The sequence below is a fragment of the Aethalodelphis obliquidens genome, unplaced genomic scaffold (genome assembly GCF_003676395.1).
Source record: "Aethalodelphis obliquidens isolate GAN/ISIS:26980383/991018 unplaced genomic scaffold, ASM367639v1 scaffold17, whole genome shotgun sequence".
NCBI classification, from domain to species: domain Eukaryota; kingdom Metazoa; phylum Chordata; class Mammalia; order Artiodactyla; family Delphinidae; genus Aethalodelphis; species Aethalodelphis obliquidens.
The window spans coordinates 19,146,623-19,155,409 of record NW_020837961.1 but is presented as its reverse complement, the minus strand read 5'-3'; positions in this window follow the sequence as shown (position 1 = coordinate 19,155,409).

Below are 8,787 nucleotides of genomic sequence, written 5' to 3'. Positions count from 1 at the left end.
CCTTCCTCTCTTCCTTCCTTCCATCCTTTCCTCCCCACTCCCTCTGTCTGTCTGTCTGTCGGTCTGTTTCTTTCTTTTTCTTTTTTTTAAAGATGATCTCATTCTGGAATAAACATTCTTGCGAAATTCGCCAGGATTTTTGCCAAGCATAGTGCGTATATGTCAGCTGTTTTCTGGAAAATAATCGCACCGTGTAACAATGTGTATTATTTTAATTAGTACTGAGGAATTTCTCCAAGATATTTCATCAGGTCAGTCTTTCTGACACAGGCAATGGCTTTTTACTTCCTGAAATGCTGATTAAGCAGATAGGTGACATTTGACATTTTATATAGGTGAACAAAATAATTGTTAAAATTAAGCCAGAACTCACAGAAGTAATAAATCACTTCCCACGTATACAAAAGGCTTTAGGACCTGCCTCTTATGAGAACAGGGCATCTTTTATAGTGCAGTGTTCAAATTACCCAAAGGAAATAGTAACCAAACTCAATTTGTGGGAAGGCCACTCTCTGGGAAGGCCCTGGCACGCATGGGGAGATCAAAGTGCTTTGTCATAAGCTTCCAAGGCTTAGTCAGTCATCTGGAGCTGTTGTATTTCCAGGATACTTGCCTGTGTTTCTGTGTTAAATTCAAGAAGTATTGATTCCAAGATCTGAAAAAAGAGCACTTTGTGAAACTGTGTTGAGAAATTAAGAAACCCGTAAACACAGTTTTTAATAGTGCTGGAGAGGGGGACAGAAACTTTATTTCCTCTTTCCATCACTGTTCCTCAACATCACTGTCAGATGAACTAAAGATTAGGAACAGAAGTGTTCATCTGAAAAGAAAGACATTTTGTCATCAACATGCCGTGTTACACAGTACCAATGTGATTTTCTAATGTAACAAAGCACACATTTGCATATTGGTTTTATATGTCTTCTGTGTGAATAAAGGTGAACACAGGTGGTTAGTCTGTTTTATTGTGAGGTTTTGTGGAGGCTGGCAGGCCACACGCTGTGGGTGAACTTGATCTCCTGTCAAAGAGGTGGTAATCACTGAGGTCAGTCCCTCTGGGTAGAGGAGGTTTTCAGACTGGAACTGGACTGATATTGGTTGGAGGAAAGGATTCTCCTCCTCTTCTAGGTCTTCATCTCTCAGTCTAAATAAATTAGGAGACACTGGTCTGTGCTTGTAGGTGGCGGGTTTTGAGACAGTGCACAGGCACTCAGACCCTGGAATCTACGTCAAGCCAGGCTTCAGAAGTGCACATCATAGTTTGCAAGCTTTATAATCTATGTAGAGGATTGACTTTGCTCTGCTTCCACTTGGTTATTTATTTATTTATTGCCCTGTGGCATGTGGGATCTTAGTTCCCTGACCAGGGATCGAACCCACGCCCGCTGCACTGGACATGCACATATTCTTAACCACTGGACCGCCAGGGAAGTCCCCCACTTGGTATTTAAAAATGCTGTATTTTCCCACTTTCTATCTGGTTCATCCCTCCATTTCTGAGTGTGGACAAGAAAATCGATATTAATAACTTGTCAGGACATGCTTTGCATTGCATAGGAATCCTGGGCTTTATTCAGTCTGGAAATTCAGGGAAGGCTGCAGTTTCAATCTGCACTGTTGTCGCAATCCCTTTTCATTGCCTGGTCCTACGGTACATTCAAAGTGGGGAGGCTCTACCTGTGATTTCCTCTCTTGTGCTTAACTCAGTGACAGATACCCTGCTGAGACCTCCAAGGCCCAATAACAGGGCCCAGGCTCCCGCAGCATGTGCTATATGTGAGGCTCTGCCACATCTGGGGGGCTGCGTCTGGGTGGGGTCTTGGTCTCCAACTGTGCGGGGGTTCTGTGGGAACATGCAGCCTGGCCCTCCCTCTTGCTCTCGGGGGACTCACCCACCAGGGCTCAGCCAATTTTTCTTTCTACCCAGAGTGGCAGCATTCTTTTTGAGCAATTTAGCCTAATTACCTGATACACCTTCCAAATAAAGGCCTGACTTTTTTTGGGGGTGGGTGGGTTAGGGGAGGGTTATTAGTGAGGATCAGTTCTATTTCTTTTTAGTTCCAAAACACAAAAAGGTCAGTTCCTTGCTACACTCCACCCCCCAATGCTATCTCCAAGGGAATCCATTAGGATTTCTTCAGGCCCCAAGATTACCAAGCTCTAGTCTTTTCTACTGGAGAATTAAAATAAGGGCGGGGAAGGGATAATGATGGTTTCGTTTAATTTCCTCCTGTTGACTATTCAAAAACCAAGGGATTAGTTAAATATTTTCACCTATTTACCCTGATGGAGCTAGTATAATTTTGTTTCCATCAAGCTCCCTTTAGTTATTTCTTTTTATTTAGTCAAGTCTTATTTAATATGTTAGCCCTTTTGTAGTTTTACTTGTTGGCATTAAAGAAAGGCTCTGTGTCCAAAAATAGGCCAGGAGGTTAAATGTGAAAGGTCACTCCATTTTTCCTCATCTTAAACCAACCTAGTTGTTGTCAGAAGTAAGATCCCTAAGGAGAAATTAATCTGTCAACTAGAGATGGGGCTTCAGGTGCCTGCTATCCTTTCTTTGTGTGACAATCCTTTGACAGTTTAGGAAGATCTGGATTTTATGTATATTAATGAGAAGAAAAATTTCTATACAAAAAGCTACAGCTGTGTTGGATTCCTATGCATTATGTGGCACTTACTGTTTTCAACTAGGGAAACCTCCTAAACCATGCATCTTGGGGCTGTGTTCCAAGGTGGCATAGTGTTTCTTTCTGATTGGCAGGAGAAATTAGGAAGAATTCTTAGCCTCAGAAGCAGGATGGAAGGGAAATGGAGTGATAATCACAGGGTTCCATGCCCCTTTCCAGCCCCCATTTCTTTTTTTACTTGTCAAGGCAGTATATAAATGAACATAAGTGAGCTGCACAAATTTCTCATTGGTTTTCTGCCTCTAAATCTTGACTTAGTAAAGTTTTGTTAATTAGTGACTACATATAAAGATTTGTGTGTGTGTGCCAATCATAAGTAGAAGCAGAGAAAAAATTAGTGAGATTCTGTTGACTAGGCTGGGCATATTAATATAGGAAACAAACAGTTATTTTAATATTTTGCCTCTTTTTGAGAATGAAATGATTAAAATACAAGAAAGTATATAGAAATTAACTAAATACTTTAAAGCAGATATTATAAATATGTCTAAAGAACTAAAAAAACTACACCTAAAAGAATAAACGGAAAGTATGAGAACGTCTCACAAATAAAGAATATCAGTAAAGAGATAAAAATTATTTAAAAAAAACAAGCAGGGCCTTCCCTTGTGGTGCAGTGGTTAAGAATACGCCTGCCAATGCAGGGGACACAGGTTTTGAGCCCTGGTCCGGGAAGATCCCACATGTCGTGGAGCAACTAAGCCCGTGTGCCACAACTACTGAGCCTGCGCTCTAGAGCCCACGAGCCACAACTACTGAAGTCCGCGCGCCTAGAGCCCGTGCTCTGCAACAAGAGAAGCCACCGCAATGAGAAGCCTGTGCACTGCAACAAAGAGTAGCCCCTGCTCGCCACAACTAGAGAAAGCCTGTGCACAGCAATGAAGACCCAATGCAGACAAAAATAAATTAATTAATTAATTTTTTTAAAAAAAAAAAAAAGCAAAAAATGTCCGGAGTTGAAAACTACCATAACTGAAATGATTTGAGCTGTCCAAAATAAAGAATTGGCAAACTTGGAGATAAGTCATTGTGATAGCCAGTCTGAGGAACAGAAGGAGAAAAGGATGAAGCATTATGGAGGAAGCAGAGAAATCAGAACCTTCAAAATTGTTAATTAGATGTAAAATGATGCAGCCACCTTGGGAAAGTTTGGCAGTTCCTCAAAATGTTAAGCATAGCTTTACTACATGACCCAGCAATTCTACTCCTAGGTATAAACCCAAGAGAAATTAGAGCATACACTTGCAAATCAACTTTTACAAGGATATTCATGACAGCACTATTCATAATGGTACAAAAGAAGATACTGTACAACCCAAATGTCCCTCAGCTGATGAATGGATAAATGAAGTGGCATAGCCATACAATGGAATATTATTTGACAATGAAAATGAAGTACTAATAAATGCTACATCATGGATGAACTTTGAAAACATTATGTTAAGTTAAAGAAGCCAGTTACCAAAGAACACGATTGTACAATTACATTTATTTGAAATTTCCAGAATAGGGAAATACATATGGAAAGTAGATTCATGGTTGCCAGGAATTAGGGAGAGGAGGGGATAAGAATTGACTGCAAATGGATATGAGGTTTCTTTGTGTAGTGGTCCATAGACTCTGGAATTAGGTCATGTGACGGTGGCGCATCTATGTGAATATACTAAAAACACTGAATTATACACTTTAAAGGAAGACTTTTATGCTCTGTGAATTTATCTCAATAAAATTGTAATTTAAAAAAAGAAAGTGGTCATTTTTTAATGTGATCAACCTAGGTTGCACAGAATATTGTAAAAAAAAAAACCCAACCCTGCAGTATATTTTCCTTTCTTTTGGAGTAGCTTATAGCTATTCTAATTTTTTTTTTAATGGATGAATAATTGCCCTCGAATGAGAGTAAACCATTTCTAACTCTTCATCAAAGTTCTCAAAGCCTCTTTAAAGGGAAATCTACTGCCACCTAGTGTCTAACTCCTAGAATAACTGAATTACTCTGCTTAGAAGTATTTTTTAAAATTGATAGAACCGCTTGGTGGCACTATGGACAAGTACATTAAAGGTACAACTTCCAATTTATGGACTAGTTGTTCTATCTCTGTTCATAAGAGTTGGTTAAATGTGACAAATACATTGCCTTCTTTTTCAGATTATCAGTGTTATATTTTCTAAGAAAATCTGGCATATCTTTGGAACTAAACCCTTATAAGTGATGAGAAACCTGAATATCTTCAGATATAATTTTTTTAAAGGTTTTTTTTGATGTGGACCATTTTTTAAGTCTTCATTGAATTTTTGTTACAACATTGCTTCTGTTTTACGTTTTTTGGTTTTTTGGCCACGAGGCATGTGGGATCTTAGCTCCCCAACCAGGGATCGAACCTGCACCCTCTGCACTGGAAGGTGAAGTCTTAACCACTGGACCGCCAGGGAAGTCTCCAGATTTGATTTTTGATTTTCGAAGATTTAAGGCTTTAAATAGTTCAGACTAGATTTTCTTTTCCTCTCTGTTCTCCCCTTTAGCCGTACAAATGTAGTACAAACCAATTTCAACACAGGAAGAGAGGTTTAAAACATTTGTGCAAATATTAAATGAAAATATGAAAGAAATTTCCCAGATAATCCAAAAGAAGAAAGAAAAACAACTTAAATGAAACTATTTGATGACAAGGGCTCTTTGTATTTAGAAAGTGTGTTGCCGGGTGTGGGGATAACTTGTTTTAAGCATTAAATCTAGTGGGAAAAATTTACCTCTTAACAAGAACATCTGCCTGAGATGATGATTCATTATAAAGTGACACACAGCTTGGATGCAGAAAAATCAAGAATTCTACCATGAAAATTTTTGTAATTTATTATGTGAGCGTACTTCCCATATTATTATTATTATTTTTATGCCATCAAATTTGGTAGTTGTAGCAATGGGAAATGAAATTAATTCCATTTCCTATAATAGGCAGATTCTTGAAGAAATTAGTCTAATAAGATTTCTTCATGGTTACACAAGGAAGAGAAGGATAAAACAAATCAATGTTTGAAAACGTAACACCTGGTTAAAATAAACATTGTATCTCAAGCACATGAAATCATCAAATAAAATTTTGGTACTTAGTATCATGTAACATATATGTATTCATGTATCTATCCATCATATAGATATAACATACATCCATAAGGTCTACTATTGCTTTTGCAATTCTGTAAGTCTAATATATTACAGGTAAAGATATAACTACAATGACCTCATCTAAATACTGTTGCTAGTGAAACAGGAAGACTAACTGCCAACATACATTTTCGGTATGTTCTGGTAATAATGATTATTAAGATTTTAAAGGCTTACAAGAAATGAGTTCTCATAGCTTATCACAGAGCAAGAGCTTTTTACTTGTTTGATTAGATTTCTTTTTCATCCCTTTTGGTCTCTATTCTAAATCACCATCATTCTCCTCAACATTTAATTCACAGTGTTCTCCAAGCCTTGTCTGTTACTTAACTGAGAAAGTTGTGATCATCTGTCAATTGTCAGCCCTACCCCACACTTACTAGTATGTAAAGCATCTCCCTTCTTCCTTTCTTCATACACTGAGGACAACGTACTCTTCCTGCCCAATACTAAACCCTCTCCTGGAGCCCTCAGTCTCTTTTTCCTTCCCCATCTCCATTGGGTGAACATTGCTTCTTTAATCATTCCCACACTGTTCCCCATCTTCCACCTTAATCTTTCTATTGGCTCTGATCCTGGGCCCATCACAAACCTAAAGTCTTTCTCTTCCTTCAGAAAGAAAAACAAAAAAAATACCACCAAAATAATAATAAAAAATTCTCAGAAACAAAAAACAAAACAGACACTACAAACAACAACAATAGAAAACTACCCTTTTGTGACCTGAAATTCCCCTTTACCTTGCATTCCGTCTTTTCCCTCCCTTTCTTTTTTTCTGTGTGTGTTAGTTCTGCTTTATGTCAAAGTGAATCAGCTATACATATACATATATCCCCATATCGCCTCCCTCTTGCGTCTCCCTCCGACCCTCCCTATCCCACCCCTCTAGGTGGTCACAAAGCACCGAGCTGATTTCACTGTGCTATGCGGCTGCTTCCCACTAGCTATCTATTTTATATTTGGTAGTGTATATATGTCCATGCCACTCTCTCATTTCGTCCCAGCTTATCCTTCCTCCTCCCCATATCCTCAAGTCCATTCTCTAGTAGGTCTGTGTCTGAAGTGGGTCTCCTGTAGACAGCATATATACGGGTCTTGTTTTTGTACCCATTCAGCTAGTCTATGTGTTTTGGTTGGAGCGTTTAATCCATTCACATTTAAGGTAATTATCGATATGTATGTTCCTATGACCATTTTCTTAATTGTTTTGGGTTTGTCACTATAGGCCTTTTCCTTCTCTTGTGTTTCCTGCCTAGAGAAGTTCCTTTAGCATTTGTCATAAAGCCGGTTTTGTGGTGCTGAATTCTCTTAGCTTTTGCTTGTCTGTAAAGCTTTTAATTTCTCCATAAAATCTGAATGAGATCCTTGCTGGGTAATCTTGGTTGTAGGTTTTTCTCCTTCATCACTTTAAATATGTCCTGCCACTCCCTTCTGGCTTGCAGAGTTTCTGTTGAAAGATCAGCTGTTAACCTTATGGGGGTTCCCTTGTGTGTTATTTGTTGTTTTTCCCTTGCTGCTTTTAACATTTGTTCTATGTATTTTATTTATTTATTATTTATTTTTTTATGTATTTTATTTTTGATAATTTGATTAATATGTGTCTTGGCGTGTTTCTCCTTGGATTTATCCTGTATGGGACTCTCTGTGCTTCCTGGACTTAACTATTTCCTTCACCGTATTAGGGAATTTTTTCAACTGTAATCTCTTCAAATATTTTCTCAGTCCGTTTCTTTTTCTCTTTTTCTTCTGGGACCCCTATAATTTGAATGTTGGTGCATTTAATGTTGTCCCAGAGGTCTCTGAGACTGTCCTCAATTCTTTTTATTCTTTTTTCTTTATTCTGCTCTACAGTAGTTATTTCCACTATTTTATCTTCCAGGTCACTTATCCGTTCTTCTGCCTCAGTTATTCTGATATTGATTCCTTCTAGAGAATTTTTAATTTCATGTATTGTGTTGTTCATCACTGTTTGTTTGCCTCTTAGTTCTTCTAGGTCCTTGTTAAACGTTTCTTGTATTTTTTCCATTCTATTTCCAAGATTTTGGATCACCTTTACTATCATTGTTCTGAATTCTTTTTCAGGTAGACTGCCTATTTCCTCTTCATTTTTTAGGTCTGGTGGGTTTTTACCTTGCTCCTTCATCTGCTGTGTGTTTCTCTGTCTTCTCATTTTGCTTAACTTACTGTGTTTAGGGTCTCCTTTTTGCAGGCTGAAGGTTCGTAGTTCCTGTTGTTTTGGTGTCTGTCCCCAGTGGCTAAGGTTGGTTCAGTGGGTTGTGTAGGCCTCCTGGTGGAGGGGACTAGTGCCTGTGTTCTAGTGGATGAGGCTGGATCTTGTCTTTCTGGTGAGCAGGTCCACATCTGGTGGTGTGTTTTGGGGTGTCTGTGGCCTTATTATGATTTTAGGCAGCCTCTGTGCTAATGGATGGGGTTGTGTTCCTGTCTTGCTAGTTGTTTGGCATAGGGTGTCCAGCACTGTAGCTTGCTGGTTGTTGAGTGGAGCTGGGTCTTGGCGTGGAGATGGAGATCTCTGGGAGATTTTCGCCATTTGATATTACGTGGAGCTGGGAGGTCTCTTGTGGACCAGTGTCCTGAACTTGGCTCACCCACCTCAGTGGCACAGCCTTGATGCCTGGATGGAGCACCGAAAGCCTGCCCTCCACACGGCTCAGAAAGAAATGGAGGAAAAAAAGAAAGAAAGCAGAAGATAAACAAAATAAAATAAAGTTATTAAAATAAAAAATATGAAGAAAAAAAATTTTTTAAGTAATAAAAAAAGCCCAAAAAATAAAAAAACGGCCAGACATATCCCTAGAACAAATGGGAAAAAGAAAGCTACACAGACAAAATCACACACAGAAGCGTATACATACACACTCACAAAAAGAGAAAAAGGGGGGAAAAAAAAGTATATATATATATATATATATA